The sequence below is a fragment of the Peromyscus californicus genome, unplaced genomic scaffold (assembly GCF_007827085.1).
Source record: "Peromyscus californicus insignis strain IS unplaced genomic scaffold, ASM782708v3 Scaffold_17__1_contigs__length_78620276, whole genome shotgun sequence".
Taxonomy (NCBI): domain Eukaryota; kingdom Metazoa; phylum Chordata; class Mammalia; order Rodentia; family Cricetidae; genus Peromyscus; species Peromyscus californicus.
The window spans coordinates 61,152,956-61,176,177 of NW_026294469.1; positions in this window are offsets into that span (position 1 = coordinate 61,152,956).

Sequence of the window (23,222 nt, forward strand, 5' to 3'; positions counted from 1 at the left end):
ACATTATACCTGAATAGACTGCAAGTTTGAGAAAGGGTTTTTAGATAGGATTGCAAGTTTTCTTTCAAGTGTATTTCATTGACAAGGACAGCTGTACTTTGGGGAGAATCTTATATGAAGTTGAAGATGTCAAATAGCATCAATCCATCAATGGTGTTCAAGTCTCAAAGTAGGTTGTGACGGAGACTCCAGATCACAAAGAGAATGTGAGATTTTCTCTCAGATCTCTGGATGGGACAGACACTTCCATTTGATTTGTAAGCAGTTAATGCTTGATTCTGCTAGGAATCTAGGACCAACTGGCAACCAGTCACAAAAATGTAGAGCAACTTTTAGCTCTGTATCTATAGGTATTGAAAATGTTTATCTACAAGGCAATGCATGTGTGTGTGTGTGTGTGTGTGTGTGTGTGTGTGTGCTCTTTCTTCTTTTTCTCCTCTCTTATTTGCTATGTTTCAGACACATGTAGTTTTCCTCAACCTGACAATTGTATGTATGTAACTCACTTAATAAACAAACAAACAAACAAACAAAAATTCTCACACTTAAGTCTTTCTCCAAAGGAAATCTGAGACATAGGATATTTTATGGGGGATGAGAAATTAAATATAGACTCGCTGTTTTTAGTGATCATGGCCAAGCTTATAGGAGTAGCCCAATTTGAGAAAGGAAACAGCAGGAGCTGCTGGTAGATTAGATAAGCTTTCATTTAATAGAAAAGTGACTTGAGTAACTTTATGAAATTTCATGCATAGACTCTTACTGTGTTCAACTTAATAAACAAGTGTTAAGTTTATGCAGATACTTTTCAGTAGATTCACTTTCAACAATTTTATTAAAGTTACAGAATAATTGCTGCCAAACCACACCAGAAACTGAATAAGGAATGAAAGAATGGACACCCTCACCTACCTGACATCCTCACCCACTGATCTTACATTGACTGAAACCTTGACTCATGTACATTTCTGAGATTTAAAAAGTTGTAACAGAGAAGAAATTTAATATACTGCTTTAAGAATATACACATAATTAAAATATATGTGCATATTTACACTTATGTTTGATTGTTTCAGTGAACAGTCACTTCAGTAGGCCTTTGAGGAGAGGGAGCTGGGCAGAGAGATATTGCAAAAACTGCCCAGGTGATCCCAACAAGATGCACTGTCAGAACCACTAACTAGAGTGTACTGTACTGGAGACAAGAAGCACTCTTTCTCTGTCTTCTCTTTGTCCAACTTTTAACCACACAAATGCCAAGACAGGAACAGAATTGTTTAATGTATGAGGTTGCTTTGGCTATAATTCCCCCCAAAACAGGAAATGATGCTTTAAACAATGCCAATCCAAATTAAAAAGTAGCTGCTTGAACTTACTGATGGAGGTAGCATGAAGAGTCAACAATAATAGAAGGCTGCAAGTTCAGAAGAAAACTCTAGTATTTCAGATCTCCAGAGCTATAAGGAATCCCAGCCATTCTTGGAAAGGGCTTCTACACTTACAGCTTTGTTGTGTATGATAGTAAGAATATTCCTGTATTTGGTAAGATCCTGTTACAGACGCAGAAGATGTTTTGATTTCTAAACAAACAAACAAAACCCCCAACAAAAACAAAAACAAAAAAAAAAAGAAAAAAAGAAAAGTTTCCTTTTAAGACAAAGTATAAGACCAGCGAAGCATTATGGGAGTTGACTATGATGTTTTTGGGCTTGTGCTAAGTATATTAGAAAGGATTAGATGCTTCATAGGACTGAAGCCCAAAGCTTCCCTATGTTATAATTAACGCTACAGGGATATAATGCATGATAAGTTGAAAACCAGAAAGCACCTCCCTTAGTAATTGAACTACCTAAGACTTGGGGCTACCCACAAAGATGTACCAGTAGTGACAAAAAGAAGCAAGGCCCAAATTTCTTTGTATCCAGTATGAATAATGGGGCACCTAGTGTGTTATCACTAGCAAACCCAGTGTGAGAAAAACAAAGCATGCTACTATGAGAAGATTAACTCAGCAAGTGCTGAGCTCTTAAATTTTAGCTCTCAGTAAGTCTCCGGCCTCTCAAAGTCTACCTAACCAAATGTGCTGCATAGACAGTTAGTGATCTACAGACCCTCAAGGTAACCCAGCATATATTTTCTTTGTTCTTTAAGATGAGTAAAAACCCACAGAGCCTTCTTGTATGATTCTCCAGTATTAACATGTGAGCAGATTATTTTGAAAAGTTGACTGACAGTGCCATGCTAGTATTTCCAAATGTAGAATCCTTTGTCACTTTAATTCTAGCAATGAAAATTATAAACACAAACCATCTTCTACAGGGGTTACAATAAGTGGTGGGAGAACACAGTCCTTGGGAAATACATAGTAAATATTTCTGTGACTCTTAAATCTCCCAGATTTCAATAATGAACATTCAACGCACAAAATATCTGCTAAAGCAGGGGCTGGAAGAGGTGACCAGAAAAGCCAACTGATGGTACAAAGCAGAGAAAAGTGTTTTTTAGCCTTTAGTCACATGCATTCTCTTCTTTTCTGTTCCCCAGTTGCACATTATAGAGAAACTATTCTTCCAGAACATAACTGTAGCTGGAGAGCTTTTCTCTCCGGGTCCCACCAACTCCTGCCAGTCCCAGAGCCCACTTATAAAATAAACACACAGACGCTTACATTACTTAAACTGCTTGGCCATTAGCTCAGGCCTATCATTGTCTAGCTCTTACTCTTATATTTAGCCCATTCCTATTAATCTATATTTTGTCACGTGGCTCGTGGCTTACTGGTACCTTACATCTTGCTTGTCCTAGCGGCAGCTCTAAGTAGTCTCCCCCTCTGCCTTCCTGTTCCCCAATTCTCCTCTCTGTTAGTCCTGCCTATACTTCCTGTCTGACTACCGGCCAATCAGTGTTTATTTATACAGAGCGATATCCACAGCATATAACTCTACTCAACTTTTTGCCATAGACTCTGTACTCTGTGTGGCACTCCATGGTACAACTTCTAAACACCGTAGGAGTTAGGGAAGCAGAGGAGCAGGGAGTGTGGGAGGCTAGGCTTTAGCAGCTCTATACTCCATCTGGTCTCTGCTGCAAGTCACTGGATCCACAAGCCTGGCCAGTGAAAGGAAAGGACAGTTCTGGAAGTTGTTCATGCTGTTAGTTTTTACTCTTCTAGACCAACAGTTCTCAGCCTCTTGGTAGTGACCCCTTTGGGCATCAAGCGACCCTTTCACAGGGGTTACATATAAGATATCCTATATATCAGATATTTAAAATACAACTCATAACATTAGCAAAATAACAGTTATGAAGTAGCAACAAAAATATTTTTATGGTTGGTTACCATAACATGGAGAACTACATCAAAGGGTCGCAGCATTGGGAAGGCTGAGAACCACTGTTCTAGACTGAGATGTTGACAACGTAAATGGGTCAATAGCAAACCTTTTTTTCCTTAGAGTATTTTTTTATTTTGTTTTTGAAATTACAATATAATATAATTGCAACATTTCTCCAATCCCTTTCCTCCCTCCAAACCTTCTCGTTAACTGCTTCATTTTCCTTCAAATTCATGGCCTCTTTTTTTTTTCACTAGTTGTTATTGCATGTATATATATATATATATATATATATATATATATATATATATATATATATATATATTCCTAAATATAACCTGCTCAGTATGTATAATATTACTTGCATGCATGCTTTCAGGGCTAGCCAATTGGTGTGTTCTTTTCTGGGGAAGGCCCCCTCTCCCATTTTCAGCTTTACCAGATGCCTGTAGTTTTTTTGTATGGGGTTGAGACCTTATGACCTTTCTCCCATCTACTTTGGCATGTCCATTGATCTTAGCTATGTTCAGCTTATATTCAGGCAGTCATGTTAGTGAGAGTTTTTGCGTGTAGTTTGTAACGTTACTAGGACATACAATCTCCCCAAAACTCCTTGGTCCTTTGGCTCTTTTCTATCTTTCCACTCTCTCTTCTGCAGTGTTCCCTGATCATTAGGTACAGAAATGTTTTGTAGAAGTGTCCAATGGGGATAAGCTCCCCAGCTGTCCATTTTGATTGGTTGTGGTTTTATATAGTGGTCTGTTGCAAAGAGAAATTTCCTTGATGAGGGGTGAAGACTACACTTATCTATGGGCACAAGGACAAGTGTTTGTAGATTTTTGTGATGGATTGTTCTGATTTAGTAAATAGCAAGCTTAAGAATCCACTCTTAGAAGCTATTTTATGATACCTATCAAAGAATTAAAGAAGGATATTGAATACAGAAGACTTTGAGTTAGCAACTGGGATATAACCTATCAATGTTTTTTTTCTTCTACTTTATATGGACATGAATATTCATGATGCATAATATACGAGATTCATAAACGTAGATACAATTTATTATATCAGTTTAAAGATTGACTATAATAATTCTACTCCTATATTGGTAGGCATTTAAATTATGTTCAGTTATTATAATGTAAAACATAGTATAAATAATGATGATTCTATAGCCCCTACAACCTAAAATATAGGTATTCCATGAAATATAGATCATATTGCATTACAGCCCATGCTAAGGATCACCTGACCTATTGATGATGACAGACTGTTCTTAAGTACAGTCACATTCTGAGATATTGGAATGAATATTTCAGCATATGCATTCTGGGGAAATGTATTCAAATTCATTTGCAAGGAGACTCAGTGGGTTTGCTTTCACTCTGTTTCTAAGAGTAATAGCCAAATAAATTCAAAATTATGGTACAAATAGATACCCTTTTCCAAACTGATTCTTACCTCTGTTCTCTACAACCGTCTTCTCCCAAACCTGAGTTTGAGTATGCCACATTTTAAGTCACTAGGAAGTTTCAGTTAAGGTTAAATTTTGTTTAGAAAAATTAATTCTTCCCCCATGCTAGAGCATTCTGGATTTTATCCTCTGGACAGCTTATTATCAAGACTTTTATTTGGCTTTTGACATTTATCTAGCATGATACACCTTTAACTGTCAGCTTACTGTGCATCAAACCAAAGGTTATATTTGCCCTTATAAATTCCCTGCTCAAACCTTTGCCTTCTTTCTCTCTGGCAGCAAACTAGAGAGGGAAAATAGAAAAAAAGATCACGCTCACATCTGCCCAGGTGCAACTTGACTTTCAAAGGTAGTTTTTCCTGAGAAGACAGTTGTCAAGCTCTGCTTGGCCTTCACTCTATGAGACAGTGGGTGATATCATCCTGTATGCCTCCATGATAGCCTATTGCTACATGCCCTTGCAACGTACTGTTAAAATATCGAACAAAATCATGACATGATTTTATCTGCAACCTGGGATATGCTAAGAACTTTGATATTGCTCCATTCTTAATGCATACATGAACATTACTTTTCTGTTTTTTTTTGTTTTTTGCTTTTTGTTTTTTGTTTTTTTGTTTGTTTGTTTGTTTGTTTTTTTTTTTTGAGGCAAGGGTTCTCTGTGTAGTTTTGGTGCCTGTCCTGGGTCTTGCACTGTAGACCTAGCTGGCCTCGAACTCACAGAATTTCCCCCTGGTTTTGCCTCCTGAGTGCTGGGATTAAAGGCATGTGCCACCACTGCCCGGCAAACATCACTTTTAAAAGAGAGTGTTATAAAACATGACTTAAGATTGTTTGAGAGCTATTCTATGAAGGACAATTTGATATGAATGTTAATTAATTCATTAATACTTCACATATATATGTGCATGTGTGTATATGTATATATAGTTTAAATGGGAAAGGGATTAGAAGAGTAACTCTGCATTCTCCATGGTGAAACATCTGACAAATTCAGCCCAATAGGGAATTATGGAGAGAAATTTTCTTCCAGAAAGTCTTTCTCTGTGTAGAAATGACTATGTTGTTGTATCACTATCTTGCTGAATTTTGCACAGGGATCCTTTGGGGAAGATTGAGGCTTCAGGTATCATCTTAATCAGTCATTGGGTGAAGGCTTCTCAAATGTGATGTGAGCTTGGAAGAGGTTTGACAGAGGGCTTCTTGGTTAATGATAGTCTTAGAGCTGGACAACCCATCTTTTCTAGAATGTGAATCTGAGTTTTCCAGTTATGGATTGCTTCACAAACCCTTTTTTAAAAAGATATTTACATAATTTCTTATTCATGTGAAATATGTATCTAGGCAAATAGTGATCATATGTTATTTACTGTTCAAAGTAAGGCTAAGGTTAAAAAGTAGCAGTGACAATATCTAACAAACTTGATTACTCAAAAACTTCTATCAAAAGCTCCAAGAAAGAGACTCATCCATAACCAGCCAAACATTTGCCTTGTCTAAAAATTATAAGTATCAAAACACTTACATTTTTTTTTTCTTGTTTGGAAAAGTGAGACATTGATGTGCTAGTAAGGTTGCATTGAAGGACATGTTTGAAATGGCAGTAGGTTCTGTACTTTGCCTCCGTGGTAGTGTCATTGTGAGTCCCATACTAGGAATCCTCAGTGTGGTCTCTATGTACTCTAGATTCTGTAAGAGTCTGATTAATGCCTAGAAATGTGTTTTGGAAACTTTGTTTTCATGTTGATGTGTATAAGCTCATTTTAGATCATGTATGTACTTCTTAAATATTCATTGCTTGAATTTGCATGTGGTTTACTCATCATATGGTGCTTGGTATTTTGACAACCAAAGTTGGAGAGGAAAGCAGAGACATATTCATTATTTAACTGTCTATGCTGAGTAAGGGTAAAATTATTTCAAAGATATGTAAAAGCACATTTTGTGAAGGTGTAATGGCTTAGAAATTTTGAAACCAAACTTGGACTTTAGTTGTGTGTACAGCCTATTATGATATTCTGAGAGATAATTGATTTGATCCTCTTCCAAAACATTTTACTTCAAAATCATCAATTTTAATGTTTGTAAATTTGCCATTTCATTTCCATTTAACTTATCAGTTTGGTTCTATTTGTTGTTGAATGAACTTATAGCTCTAGGAACTCATACTTTTAAAAACTCCATGCATAACAGTTTAACTGAAATGAATTCATTAGCAGCTTCTTTTCTGTCAGTGGTTTATTATGTATAGTGGCGTGTGTGTGTGTGTGTGTGTGTGTGTGTGTGTGTGTGTGTATGCATGCATCTGTGTGGATTTATATTTTGGTGAATTCACAAAGCAGAATATAAATGAAGAATTATCAAATTAAAGAGTGTCAATTTTTAAAGTAATAATTAAATTTACCAACACTTTACTATATAAATTTAATCTGAAAAATGGAGGAAAAGAACAAATAATTGATGTATGTCCATGAATTTATCACCCAGACTAAGTGCCAACAATACATGAATAGTTGCATTTTGCCTATGCTGCTGCATACTTCAGCTCTTTACAGCTCCCTACAATATTTTGAAGCCAATCCCTGACATTACATTATTTTGTCATAAATATTTTAACAGGTATATCTAACATAATAGATAAACATTATCTCAATTGCATCATTCTGCCTGAAAAAAATGATAACATATTTTTCTCTATTGATTCAACTATCCACTATAAAATTTCTTCAAAGAGCCTCATTGATGCTTTTCATGCTTAGTATTTGTCTAATCGGTGTCTAAATTACAACTGTCAATCGTACTTGTTGAGTTCTTTTTTGTTAAATTTTTCCCATTGTGTCGTTTATTATTAAATTTTAGGGGCTATTGTGGGTTTTTAGTTTGGGCATTTTTATTTATTTGTTTGTTTATTAAGTTTGTGCTATTGTTATTATTTTTCTTTTGACATATTACTAGAGAAATTAAGTCATTTAACCTGTATATGGAAGATTGTGTTTCTCTCTTTTTTTTTTCACAATTTAGTTTTGCTAGTTTTAATCTTTTAATATCACTTAACCATCCATTTCATAATTCTGTATTCCTTTAAATTTTTATTAGAGGCTGTTTCTGAATTGCAGTGTGTGTGTGTGTGTGTGTGTGTGTGTGTGTGTGTGTGTGTGTGTGTGTCTGGTTTGACTTTTTTATAGAAAGTAGAATTTTTAACTTTATTGTTGTTTGTTTCTATTCTGAGTTATAGAGTGATTGGTGATTTTTCTGATGATTCTAGCAGCCACAGATGGCCATTGGCTTTTTCCATTTATAAAAAGAGGACATTGTAAAAAGATGATGTTATATTGTCACCATTTTTCTCTGGCTTATTGGTTAGACTGCTTCTTGAATGCGTAATAACAATTTGGTTACCCTGGTGTATTGTTGTTAAAGAAAGGAGAATAAAGCCAGCTTCTTCCCTTTCTTCATCAATTTTAAAAATAGTAGAGAGATTCTTTATCACCTCAAAGAGGGCACACCATATGTTTTAGTAAGTTATTGATATTCTAACTTCTGGAACCTGGATATATTGGTATAGCATGCATTTCTTTTAATCCACAGTACTCAGGCACCAACACTGAATTCTAACAACTATCACCATCACGAAAATAATTATTAGAAAGTTTATTTTTATCCAGTTTTCAGGTGTCTTTAGGGGGTGTCATAGTGGAATATGCAACCAAATTACTGTGTTTAAATTCCTAAACTGGTTTATTTCTACATGATCTGCTATCAGCTGAAATACAAATGAGTGCACATAGTTTTGTTTGTTTTTCACTTTATGTTTTAAAGATATTCTATTTCATCTTAATCAGAATGGTTGCTACCAAGAACACCAGTGACAACAGATGCTGGCATAAATGACAGGAAAAGAGAAACCTTTTCAATATTGGAATGAGTACAAACAAGTGACACCATTTGGGGAAACAGTGTGGAGGATTCTCAAGAAAAAAATGGAACAACTCTCATATTGCCCAGTTATACCACTTCTAGGTATTTACCAAAAAGACTATCACAATAGAGAGATAATCCACATAGTTATGCTGATTCTCTATTCACAACAGCTAGGAAATGGAATCAATTGAGTTGTCTATCAACAAATGAATTGATAAAAAAAATGTGTTACATATGCACAATAAAATATTACTCACATGTAAAGAAAAATGAAATCATGAAAATTTCAGGAAGTGGATGGGCTGGGGAAAATTCGTTTGAATGAGATAACTTGGCACAGAAAAGCAAATGTTGTCTATCTCCCCTATATGTGCATCCAGGCTTCAGGTCTTTAGTTCTGTTTATTCAACCTAGAATACCCATTGAATTTGAGAAATTAGAAAAGGGACATGGGATGGGCTGCATTAAGGGAGCAGAGGTAGAACATAGGTAACAGGAAATGAAGAGTGGAGACATTAGGGGAGAAAAGTTTAAGTGGTGAAGGGGAGGGGTATTGAGGAGACTAGGGTAGAGGGAAGAGGATTATTCAAAATGAAAAGTATATGCAAAATCAATACAGAAACCAACTAGCTTATAACACAAATAAAAATACAAAAGAGAGACTAAAGAATGTTACCTTCTATAGCTAGAAAATGTTGTTTCTATAAGCAATGGGTTACTAAGTCAGATTCCAAGCCCTAGGTGTGGGACACATGCAGGAAATCTTTCACTGTTCCTCTTGTTCATAAGGTGTCTCAAAACAGAAATTTTCAGTGTCTCAGAACCAAAATTCTTCTTGCCTTTTTTCATGCCATATCCATACACATATCCATGTGCCAAAGGAAAGGCAGAATTAAAAAAATAGAGTTTATACATTATATAATATCCAGACTCATGTAACTATTAATATTTCCCTTTCACTTGCTATTAAAATGAGTGTTGCACTCAAAGACCCAACAGTCTTCATTGTACCAATTTTTGCATTCTTTTCTCAGGAATCATCCAAGTTACTCAGCAGAAAAGCTATTGTAGTTCTTTGTTCTCCTAGATCTCTAAATACCTAAACCCATGAAGATGGCATGTTAAGCCCCAAGGTGGCATGTTTTGGGAGTCATGGGGATGGGTTAATTGTCATTTGAAGGTTTTGAGAATATCTGAATCTGTGGTATAGAATCACTTACTAGAGTGATAACTTTCAGATGCTTCCTAGTCAGTTGGTATGTATGATTTTGGAAGAGTAGACTGAATTTTTTCAAATCTACCAGAAAGTCAGAGAATTTGAACTTCTTTATTTCTACTGAGGCATGCAGGCTTCTTTTGTTTGTTCAGTTAAGGCGAGTTAGCCTTTCCAGCACACTTCCATTTCTAAAGAAGGAGAAAGGAAGCAAACACCATGCATGAGTTTCCTTTTATATCCGTTTTTTCAGGTCATGCTGGTATTGATTATTGATTCACAAGAACAAGAATCCTTTTACTGCCAGATTTTTCTAGACAAGGAAAGGGATCAAAGCAAAAATGGCATTCTTCCATTTCTATTATCTTGTCAATCTCTAAAATTACCTTCGTAAAGAGACATTTGAAATTTTGCATCATGTTTTCTATTCTTCACCTGTCTCCACACAATTCAAGATCTACTTTTTCTACTCCACCAGCTGTGACCTTAGTTAACTGTGTAGTGTCAGTGAAGTCTGATTTTTAAGTGTTTAAAATCACTTTACAGCATTGAATTATCTAGCATTAAATACCATAAGCTGCACATTCTCATCAAGAGGATTGTTAGCTACAGCCAACAGAAAAACCTACTTTGGTGACAGAAAACATAAAGGAGAGTTTTGACTCATGGGCAGAATGGGAATGCAGCCTGATAATGTAGTTTAGCATGCTCCCTTTGACTCAGGAACCTTTTGGGTTTAGTACAAGCATTCTTGTTCACAGTTTTTTGTCCTCATGGTGTCATGATGGCTGTTTCAGCTCAGGCACTGATCAGTTATTGCTTTAAAATAGTAAGAGAAACGCAAAACACATCTGTAGGAATTGATAAAACTAATTACCAGTGGGTTCTCTCTCTTTAAAAGGTATCCTAAGAAAACTAGCCTGTCAATTTCTCTTTCTATTTTGGTAGTCCAACCATGGCAATTTGGCCTCCAATAGAGTCTGAGAAGGCACCTGGCCACTATAATCATCAAAAGGATCCTACTTTTATAAAAATGAAGGATAGAAACTTAGTAGTCAAGATATTAGTTATATAGTATACATGGTACAGGATGCCTCTAGAGATCACCTCACCTTACCCAGGCCTGTAAGGAAAGCAAAATCTCATCACCAATCTTTGATAGTTTTCTTTTGCATGAATATCTGCTCTTCTGTTTTCTCCCAGACAGTATATTCACAGACTTAAAGATATATGAAAACCAGAGCAGTCATATATTCCAGTTTACACACACCACACCTCATACACACTTCTTTTTTTCTGTTTCCTACTTGTTTCACAAACTGGTCCTTCTCATCTTTCTAAGTTCTCATGAAATCCATCTACTTCAACCATCAGTGGCTGGAAACTTCATCCTCAAATTATCTATCCATCTCTCTCTCTCTCTCTCTCTCTCTCTCTCTCTCTCTCTCTCTCTCTCTCTCTCCCTCTCCCTCCCTCTATCTTTTTATCTCTATGTCATCTATCCATTTATCCATGCATCTATCCATGCATCCATGTATTCACCCATGCATCCAAGTATACATCCATATATGCATTCATGCATCCATCCATCTACTACTATCTATGTATCTATCATCCATTCATCCATCTGTCTGTCCATCCGTCCATTCATCCATCCATCCATCCATCCATCCATCCATCCATCCATGCATCTGTCCAACCACCTAGCCATCCATGCATCCATCTAACTATCTATCTATCTATCTATCTATCTATCTATCTATCTATCTATCTACCCAGCCATCTATCTCTGCATGTTTTATATGGCCTCACATGTATGTAGGCCATGGGTCAACACTAGCTGTTTATTGTTTATCATGAATCATTTATCTTATCATTTAAAACAGGATCTCTCACTGTTATCTATAACTTGCCAAGTAAGATAGACTAGCAAGCCCCAGAAATCTGTCTGTCACCACCCCCTCCCCAGCACTGGGATTACAGAATATGCCATCATTCCTAGCTTTCTAATATATATTCTGGGCATTGAACTCAGAATGTTTATTCTTATAAAGAAAATATTTATTGATTGAGGTATTTCTCAATCCCCCTGAAATTACTTCTAAATGTTGCAAACTTAGCATTTTTAAATGTTCTTAAATTAAAAAAAAATAGTTATATACAATATAGGGTCACGGGATACAAAAGGTTAATATTATATTTGTATTTTTCCATAAAGTTTATGTTTTCAAAAATAATTATTAGTACCTAGAACAAAATAAGTAATAAGGAAAATAAATAGACATGTTAACAAAAGCAGATACTAGCAAATTTTTTAAAAACATGAAATAAAATAAAATTCTCAAATTCTGGCAAAAAATAAACATACTTATTTGAGTATCTCTTTTCAAACTCTAAATTTTGTTGTCTTGTATATATACATAGAGAACCAAGGTAACATTAACTATCAACATTTCTTAGTGTCTGGTAATGTCATGTGAGGTGGACATAATGGAGCATGGTCATAATCCTAGTACTTAGAAGAGAAAGAGAGGACTCCTGAGTTCAAAGAGAGGCTGGGCTATATAGTAAGACTTGTTCTCAAAAATAGAAAAGCAGTTTAACTATTCTGCATTGACACATTGCTTTTCCTTTTATGAAATATTACAGAGTGCTAAATATATAAAAGGTGTTTATACTTTAATGATTGTTTTCCTTTTACAATTCTCTGTGCATTCTGCCTTTGATCTTTATAATCTGTGTTCGAGTTGTATTCCATATGTACCAGGGAGGGAACAAATGTTGAAAGAGGCAAGAGACTTGTGCAATAACATTCAGAAGTGAAGGAAATCTGACTGCTCATTTGATGGATGGTTCTTCCTCCCATATCACCCACCCTTGACCCAATGGTAAACAATGTGTGTGGGGGGCGGGTCAGATATGTAAAAGGACTATGTGATTTGAGAAAACAGTGTTTGGGTTTGTTTGCTTCCTCGTTCCAAGTTAGAAATATGATGTTATTGTAGAAAACATATTTTCAGGTTTAATGATGTGGCTAAAGGCTCTAGGCAGTAAATTTGCAACTAGAATGAGGTTTCTACTCTGTACTTGATAACTGGGAGAATAGGTGAAATTCATCATGTCACTTACCCAGATGTAAGCCAAGGAGACACAATTACTTATTTGTGGTTGATATATGGAACTCAGAGCTGATCACATTTTCTTTGTAGCCCTCACTGAGGATCATCTTCTTACTGAAGAAAAGACCCCAGAGTCAGATAAACTTCATTCTGGTACCTCAAGCTTCAAGTTATTTATAATTAGGATTTTACCAAACAAGGTCTTTCATCGCATCATATGCTTCAGTGAAATTTTTGTAAGATTCTTTGATTTATCAATATGAACCCTTAAGTTTTCTAGCTGGTAAGAACTTGTACAAAAAGCAAATTGTACAGAACCTTAAGTTTGGTCCACGAAAAAGATAAAAACACATAAACACTATTATAAGGATCTACATCAGCACCATGTCATAATACAAAGTGAAGAAAGGGAGTTACCTATTGGCAGCTGCCTGCAGGGCATTGAAGATACTCTCCAGTGAATCCTTGATGTGTCTGAGAAGCTAAAAGGAAAGCAAAAGGAAATATGGAGAAGAAAGAGTCAGTAAAAGAATAATGAAATTGAAAGAAAATGGGAGTTAGGAGCAGAGATTTCAATGAGGTGTGTGTCTAAATTAGAAATAAAAAAGGGAAGTCTTTCACATTTTTCTCTATAGGGACTGATATACTACACTCATAGCTGCTCTCAAGTGTGCTGGGATGTATTCAGTCGTAATAAAGTCTAAGATGTGACAGGGAAGTGACTTACTTACTAAGAGCATGGATTAAAGTCCTCAAATGTGTAAGGGTTCTAGATGGGTTTTCATGGGTAATATGAATATCAGAGCTGCCATAGACAGTAGCATAGAAAGGAAAAAGACAAAGACTTCACCCAGACAATGTTTCTCAATGACTTAACCTGGATTTGGGGATGGGGATTTCAAATAGGATTTCAAACCTATCAGGTAACCAATGATATAGATAGATAATACAGAAGGTAACATTGTCTCATAGCTTAAAAGAATTATGGTATGAAAGCAACTGAGGATTTTTGAGACCATCTTCAGGTATTACAGTACCTGTGATGTGATTACATTAGTATCACTTTTGCAGAAACAGTGAAAATTCAATTCAGAGACCTTGCATAATCCAAAGTATTTAATGTCCAAAGGAACATGATGCATAGTTTTGTAGCTCCAGGACTAAACAATGCAATATTCTGAGGGTTTTGGGGATTTTATGAAGTGAAAAATCATACAATATGGTTATATAAGAGGAATCCATGAATGAAGTCATACAGGATATATATATATATTTGGTTTTTCGAGACAGGGTTTCTCTGTGTAGCCTTGCACCTTTCCTGGAACTCACTCTGTAGCCCAAGCTGGCCTTGAACTCATAGATATCCACCTGGCTCTGCCTCCCAAGTGCTGGTATTAAAGGTGTACACCAGCACCGCCCCGCCAGGATACTAGAGTATCCTTTTCAGGGAAGGGAGAACTATCCTGATTTTTCCAGTTTTACAAAGATTATATCCTCCCCCAGAGGGGGATGATGTGTTATCTAGCTATATCATGCATGTCTAACCTATATCCCCCTCTGGAGGAGGATATAATCTTTGTAAAACTGGAAAAATCAGGATAGTCCCCCCTTCCCTCAAGAGGATAATCTGAGGCTATTAGTTAACTATCCTAGAGGCACTCAGTAGCTCTGTCTAGAAGACATGTAGAAACCTGAAATCTCCTTGGAGATACGTCCCAGGACTGGCTGTGACCTTTTCTTTAGTTTTCGGACATCTGACTATTTGATCTGAAATTATAACCCCAAAGTTATACTAAGTGAAAAAAATTTACAAATATGACTTTTAAAGATAAAGGAATATGTGGATGAGACTGATGAGACTACTGTATGCCAAGCACAACACATGACCCTCACTGCTGGGTCTATGATGTGTTCCTGGTAATCAGTGGGAAGAAGCAACCAAACCACAGAGAGAACACTGTTCATGTTTCCCTGAAGGAACAACCAGCTAGGAGGTTAGAACAGTTGCACAACCCAAGAATTAATGGCTATCCTTGGCTAAGACAAATTTTGCCCAATTTTGCCTTTTTAGTCTTAGGTTTTCCGAGTCTACAATGATTGGGCAATTGTGAAGCCATGCCTTAAAGTCAGGAAATGTACTGGGGCTATTGCTATTGTGCCAAGTTTTAGGTTATGTCCTACATCCTTGCATCTTTCTGTCCTAATGTTCTGTGCAGAATATTTCTACTTATAAATCTGAGTGTCCGTCCAAACCTCAACTTACTACACAGTTGACAAAGGTGAGCATTGCCCCTTAGCCAGCACATTGCTCACAATCGGGGAATTCACTCTGCACACATAATTTTCAGTATTTTATTTCTGTCTAATTCCTTAGCAGTTCGCTGGTTTGCTCAAGCTACAAAATAAATCCAGTCTTTTAGCATTTTGAGAAATTTTGCCTGTCTGTGAGGAATCAGAGAGGGGATTTGAGAGATAATGCTATTTTTCATATAAAGTTCCCACTGGTCTTTTTTTTTTTCTCTTTTTTTCATCATTCTGAGAACTAAGAAGTGCCCAGCCTCCTGTGCAATTCTGGACTCATCCGCTAGGATTTCTGCTCCACTCACATGGACTTTATTTGTTTCCTTTTTCCCTTCTGCATTGTGCTGTGATTTAGCCTCTGCTTTTCAGATTTTTAAAAAAAAAAAAAAAAAAAAAACTTGTATTACATTTTATTTATGTACCGGGGGTGTACATGTAGAAGTCAGAGGATACCCTTTAGGAGTCCTCTCCCCACCCCTCACGGATGTGGGGGATCAGACTCAAGTGGTCAGACTTGAGCACAAATGCCCTTATCTACCAAGCCATCGCACCAGCCCTGTTTCCTAGTTTTTGTTACATGTTTTTATCATTCACCATAACTTCTTTTAGTTTGAGTGAGATTTTCTATTTAATTTTTTATGAATAAATAAAATGGAAACAAAATCCACTGATGGAAGTTTTAGTGCTGTACTGAGAGTGAGCCAGCAGAAGCACATTTGCTCAAACCCTCTTTCCCCTTTGCCTGAGCTGTGATAGCATTTTTTGTTATAATTGTTGTTCATGATTGTGCAATTCTGAATCGCAGACTTTTTCCCCCTTTAGCACTTTATAGTTCTTGCTCCACTGGCTTCTGAATAAAACAGCTTCTAATGAAAATCTTTAATAATTCTGAGGACTTTTTTATTTATTTACTTATTTCCAAGTAAATGCATTATGATGCTTAATGTGTAAAAACAGATATTGCAGGATCCACACAAATGGTAAATGGGTTACCACGGTGATGCACCTCAGTTATCTTTTTAGTTTGTGTGATGAGAGCAGCTAAAATCTCACTTAGCATAAACGTCCAGTATAGTGTGTTATCATTGTTTCTATTCATGATGCAAATTTCACTCTAAGTCTTGTTCATCCAACCTGCCTGCTACTTTGAACCTTCTGACCTGTACCTCCATTCTCCTTCCCCTGTTAAGCACATGTTTTAAAAAAAATAGTGGGATCTTTTTGTTTTATATTTTGAGATAAAGTACAACATTCCTCCCTTCCAAATTCTTCCATATGTCCCCCCACTCTTTCAAATACATGGTCTCTCTTTTAGTTGTTATTATATGCCTATATGTATAAACACATGCATGCATACACACACACACACACACACACACACACACACACATATATATATATATATATATATACATGTTACTATGTATATATACTCTTAAAAATAACCTGCTCAGTCTGTATGTTACTTAAATATATATTTTCAGAGCTGACCATTTGGTATTAGATAACCAATTGGTGTTATCTTTCCTGAAGAAGACTATTTCTCTCACTTCAGCATTTTTTATTTGCCTGTAGTTCTATGTGAGGTTCAGGCCTCATGGACTTTTCACCGTCCACTTTGATATGTCTATTGGTATTCTCCTTCATCTCATGTTCAGCAGTCGTGTTGGTGGAACTTTATTGGTATAGCTTCTGCCATTACTAGTAGAAACAATTTCATAGCAAATTCTCAGATCTTCTGGCCTTATACTTTTCTCTGTCTCTTTCCTTCCAGTGTATCCTGATAAATACAACCTTTACCACTCATCAAGGAAACTTCTTTTTGTGACAGAGAGACTACTACAGAAAACTAAGACCAATCAAAATGCAGAGGTTTGCAGCTCTGTCCCATTGGATACTCTTTCCTTCTTTATCTGTGTATATTTTATTTGTACCGTGCTTAGTTTTGTTGTTGTTTGTTTATTTGTCCAAGTATAGGGCTTTTCCTTACGTTTATTTTTAGTTACTTTGAACATGTCTTAGGCCTGTGTGTGTCTCACACTTTTTTTTTTCTAAATTTCTTGGAGTGCTAATTTGTCTTGTATCAAGTTTATAAAAACTTATTTTTACTTTAAAAAGCTTATCATTATCTCTTCTACTCTTTTGACAGTTTCTACTCCTTCTAAAACTTCAATTACACACAGGTTAGATTATTTGAAATTGCCTTCCTGAGGTTAATATCCATATTTACCTCTCTCTGATGCTTTTTTTTGCTTTTTCTTTTCTCTTCTTTTAATTTACATTTTAGAAAAGTTGCTTTGCTCAATCATCATGTCCCTGATTGATATGACCATCTATCCAGTTTTCTGATATGCATATCACAGGACTTATTCATACCTTGATGGAATTATTTCATTCTAGCACTCTATTTCAGTCTTTCTTTTAGTCTCCATGTCTTTCCTGACACTCCTTTGTACATACATTATCATCATGCTTTCTCACCAGATTCTTTCACATATTAATTATAATAATTTTCAAGCCATTACCCAACAGTTTTAACATCAGAAGGATCATTTAGTCTATTTATTGCCAGGATTCCCATAATTTTGGTTGAACATTTCACAAAATCTGTAGGAAGTCAAATATTGAAATAAATCTTATTTTTCCTGAAACTAGGGTATCTCATTTTCTAGCTCGCCATGATGGATTATATGAATCAAATAGGTAGTTTAAATTCTTTCTTCAGTTCGTAACAACTTCCAAATTCCTTTACAGCAAGCTTGTGCCGGATGAGCGCTTTGGAATGGCAGAATATTGTACCCAATGTTTGCTTGCTGCTGCCTTCACCTTACAGACGTCCCCGGAAGCGCACACAGCTGAAGGGGTCTCTTGCCCTGCTCTTACCCTTCCCTCGGTTTCCAATGTTCGTGGACAGCTGTTCAGCTCTAGGCTTCTCTTGAGCACAGGGTGTGACTCTTACAGTCAAGCAAAATTTTACTCAACACTTCTGTGCCTAAGTCTTGAGGTGTGGAAGTTTCAAGTCATTACCAACACTAACAAGGCCCCTGCTATCTTTTCAGCTGGGTGATGTTTCCCACTCTTTTCCTCTGTGAATACTAGACTGGACCTCAAAAAAAAAACTCTCCTTTCTCCTACAGCCAGAAATGTTTTTCTCTATCCTACATCCAGAAACCATTAATTTGTGCTGAAGTCTAGAGTGTGGAGGGTCTGATATTCCCACTCCCATTGACAAAGACTTATTTCTAATAGGAGATATGTACAGGGACACAGGGTGCATCTGTGCCTGCCCCCCCATCAATACTGTTTCATGTGCCATGGACAGAGATGATCTTCTATATCCTCTGTACCCAATAGAAGTCCTAGATAGGAGCTTGCAGAGAAGGGCACATGTTTCCCGTATCTGGGGCTCACAGTGATTCAAACCTAACCTAGACTCAGCACTTAAGGTTCAACCAATTTAGTTAATTTCTTCCCAAATTACTTGGCTTGAAATAACTCTTCTGGGGCTGGAGAAATGGCCCAGCAATTAAGAGCACATACTGATCTTACAGAGATCCAGAGTACAGTTCCTAGGGTGGCTCAAAACTACCTGTAACCCTAGCTCCAAGAACTCTGAAACCCTCTTCTGGTCTCCGTGAGCATCTGCACTTGTGTATACATACTAATCCCCTCCTCAGGCACCTATACACATTCACATAATTAAAAGTAAATTGATTTAAAAGAATACTTTCTTTGTTTCCTCTACACAAAGTGAAACAGCTTTTTTAACCCTGTGTGTCCTGGTAAAATTTGTTTCTCTGAAAGTTCTACTTCACAAACTCAACAATATACTAAATTTAACTAAAGTTAGGTTTTTGTAGTTTTCCCAGGAGTTTTTAAATTCTTGTTAAGATGAGAATATTGCTTTCTTTTTTTCCCCAACCATACAACATTATTTTATTAGGATTCACAAAGGACATTGAAAAATCAAATATTTATTCATCATTAAAAAGACTTTGCTGGGACTTGCATAGGCACTCTGCATATATGTTACAGTTGTGTAGCTTGATCTTTTTCATTGAAGAACCTTCATCCAGTAACTGACGGAAGCAGATAGAGAGACCCACTTCCAAGCACCAGGCCAAGCTACAGGAGTCCAGTCAAAGAGACAGAAGAGGGATTATAGGAGCAGGGCGTGGGGTCAAGATCATGATGGGGAAACCACAGATAAAGATGACCCAAACTTCTAGACCAACAGATAGAGAACCTAATTGGGACCATAGGGGATGAGGAGTGTCCTACCTCAATTGAATGTGCCAAGCCTCCTTGTGCCAGTCTTATTGACTCCCCATAGGAGGCCTTACCCTTTCTGAGGAGTGGATGGGGGTGGGTTGGGGTAATTGTGGGAGGGGATCAGGAGGAGAGGAGGGAGGGGAAACTGTGGATGGTATATAAATGAATATAAAAATAAATTAATTTTAAAAAGAATATTATTTTCTTATTTTACTATTTATTTGTTTATGACATCTTGAACAGAAGTGGAAAATATTTAAATTCTATAATTAATGCAAATTAGTTTCATCAAATTTAAAGCCAAAATGGATCTCAAAATTCTCAAGAGTTGGCATCAGGCATTTTAGATTGGTGAAAGTCTTTGACTTGTGAACCAAGCTTATAAGAGTTGGGATGTCAGCAAGAATTTTAAAACCCAAACTTAGAAAAAAGTAATGAAATAGAAAACTCTTAGTCGTTACTGTTCTTCTCATTGGTCAACCCTCGCTGCTGGCCTGCTATGCTTATCAAGCTTTCCCACACCCTGGGTGCACCATCTGAGTTACAGCAGAGGGCAACTAACCATCCATTCTTAAGGGAACATCGATTCAGTCTTGTGCCCCAGCTCCAAATGGAACCTTGTCTTTTATTTACAATGATTTTGCTCCCTTTGTGTTCATGCTGCATTTCCTATCCACCCCAAATTTTATTAAAATAGCACGTATGTGCTCATGAAACAAACAATAGTTCGTTGTAAACAACGTCAGTATCTGAATGTGGCAGGGGATTTACCGCCTTTATCCAACTCCTACATTTTATAGATACACAAACAAAATGGAGGTTAACACTGTCACATAATAGCAGAGTCAATGATACAATTAGGTCTCGTGACTCTAGTGTCGTGAATTTACAACACCAATGCACTACAGGATATATGTAGGTGGTACTATTTTTTAAAGTCTACTCAAAGTCAGCCAATAATTTCTAAACTTACTGTAAGGCTTAAAGAGATAAATTCACATTTGCTATCCCATGTATGGACAAGCTTAGGAAAAGCAGAGGGAATACACCATCACTAATTTTCTTTGCCTCTTCCAGTGAGTCTAGAGTATTTGTCACATTAGTCCTTATCTATAAATGAATTAAGCTAGATAAGTATTTCCTCACAATGACATATATTTGATGGCCATTTGTATCGAATATATGACTATACAGATAGATACATTCAGACATCTTAGAAATCACCCAATGCATTTAAGAATTATATTCCATTTATATTCAATATAGAAGACAAAGTATCTATCTCCAGTGATCTTATAAAGGAAAGTGAAAGCAATGTCTTCCTTCATAGCTATCTGTCCAGGGCATACCAGCCACATCACATAGAACTTTTGGCACAATTCATCTTTTAAGACAAGATGATTTTTTTTAATTGCACACTGATTTAATTACCTATTTTAAAATTCAGAGACCATATATGTGTATATATAAATTATATATAAATGTGGCATATATATATATATATATATATATATATATATATATATATATATGGCACAAAGGTTAAGTTTTTTTAGTTGTTTTTGGAAGAGTATAATGATAATCACTGGATAGGATAGCCGAGTGGCAGCAGGTGTTTTATTCTCCTTTGTAGTTAAATCACACACATATATAAAAAAAATTCTTGTCCAAGATGCACACTACCATAGATTATCTCATACTACCGTCAAATGCGGGCTAACAAGATCCAGCAAAGGATAATGTAACAAAATCACCTCCATTCCCTTTACTAAATATAACTATCACAAATTATTGGAAATCTTTGCAATTATGGCTTAAAATTGAGCATTCAACTGGGGACTAATAGAGCCCATCACCCTATTAATCCTTAGATAATTACAAAAATCCTAAATTGCCAGTCTTGTGATTGAAGTAGATACTTAGGAGGCAGTAGGTTATCCCTGATCACTAAAGAGATGGAAATTTAAACAAAGGAAGGAGTTTACAGTGTGGGTGAATATTAACAAATGTATAAAAATGGATGTTTACCTCTTTTTATACTTGTTGACCTTTTTTCCACCAAAATGTCAGTCTCAGGGCTAAATGTACTCCCATTTCTTGGCATTATTTAATTTTCTATTTTTCCTTGAAAATCTTCCATTTGTGCCTTCCCTGCTTTCTGTGAATCTCCAAACAGTTTATCTGTCTTGATGCTTTAAAAAAAGTGACCAATGTTGGATCAATCCCTACTCTTTAAGTTGTTCAAGCATTGGATAATTCTTTTAAAAATTGAATTAATAAAATGCTCAAAAGAGCACATTTCTGAACAAGTTTTATATAGATAAATTATGAAGTTCTAAATTCAATGCCCAATGTATTGAATTTGTATGTTATTGGTGCAATAATTGCAAGTCAACTAGTTCTTGCAGAAATACTTCTGCACATTAAAGATATGAAAACCAGAATAAGAAAGGTTCGTTTTCAATCTTTATCACTGATTACATGATTAGTATATCATCACCTTCCATCCAGAAAAAAGGACTCCCTCTGTGTATTTTAAACAATAGAGATATGGCATATGGACTTGATTTCACTGTTGACAAAAGAAACCATGCAGCCAAATGGGAAGGTGACAGTTAACTAAAGAATTAATCATGACAAGATGTTGCTAGTACCCAAAGACTGGAGTAATTTAGAAGAATCATTGATATTTGCAGATCCCTGAATCCAAAGACCTCTCAGAGAATGTAGAACTGTGTGACTCTCCGTGGGAACTTGAGGTAGAAGACAAACACAACTTTCCCTCTCCTTGCTGGTAGTTCTTGTCATGCCTTACCAGGTATGGAACGACACAGAATTGGCAAGAGTGCCTTTTAATTGGAGAACACAGAAGAGGGTGGAGGAGGACTGATCGTAATCATGGACTGATTGTCTCTCATGATTACTGACAGAAATGGTACTAGATAAGATGGTGATTGAGACTGTTGCTAGAGTTTTCCTGCCTGACCCACAGTCAGGACAAATCTCTCTCACCTGCCAGTCCCACAGATGCTCAGACCCGACCAAGTAAACACAGAGACTTATATTGCTTACAAACTGTATGCCCGTGGCAGGCTTCTTGCTAACTGTTCTTACAGCTTAAATTAATCCATTTCCATTAATCTATACCTTGCCACATGGCTCGTGGCTTACCGGCATCTTCACATGCTGTTTGTCATCGTGGCGGCTGGCAGTGTCTCTCTGACTCAGCCTTCCACTTCCCAGCTTTATTCTCCTCCTTGTCCTGCCTACACTTCCTGCCTAGCCAATGGCCAATCAGTGTTTTATTTATTGACTGTATTTATTCTGTATGGCAAATGTGTATTTGCCATACAGAACATCCCACAGCACTTCCCCCCCCCTTTTTTTTTTTTTCAAAAAGGAAGGTTTTAACCTTAACAAAGTAAAATTACATATAATTTGGGAATTGGGGCATAGCTTCTCTTACTACTTCCTGCTGGAGGGGGGCACTGTATCTTATGGGGACACAAAGAAAATTTTAGGATCATGGAGTAGTCCATGAGGCTGTATTATCTGAGCCAGTTGCCTTGAAACCATTCTGAATG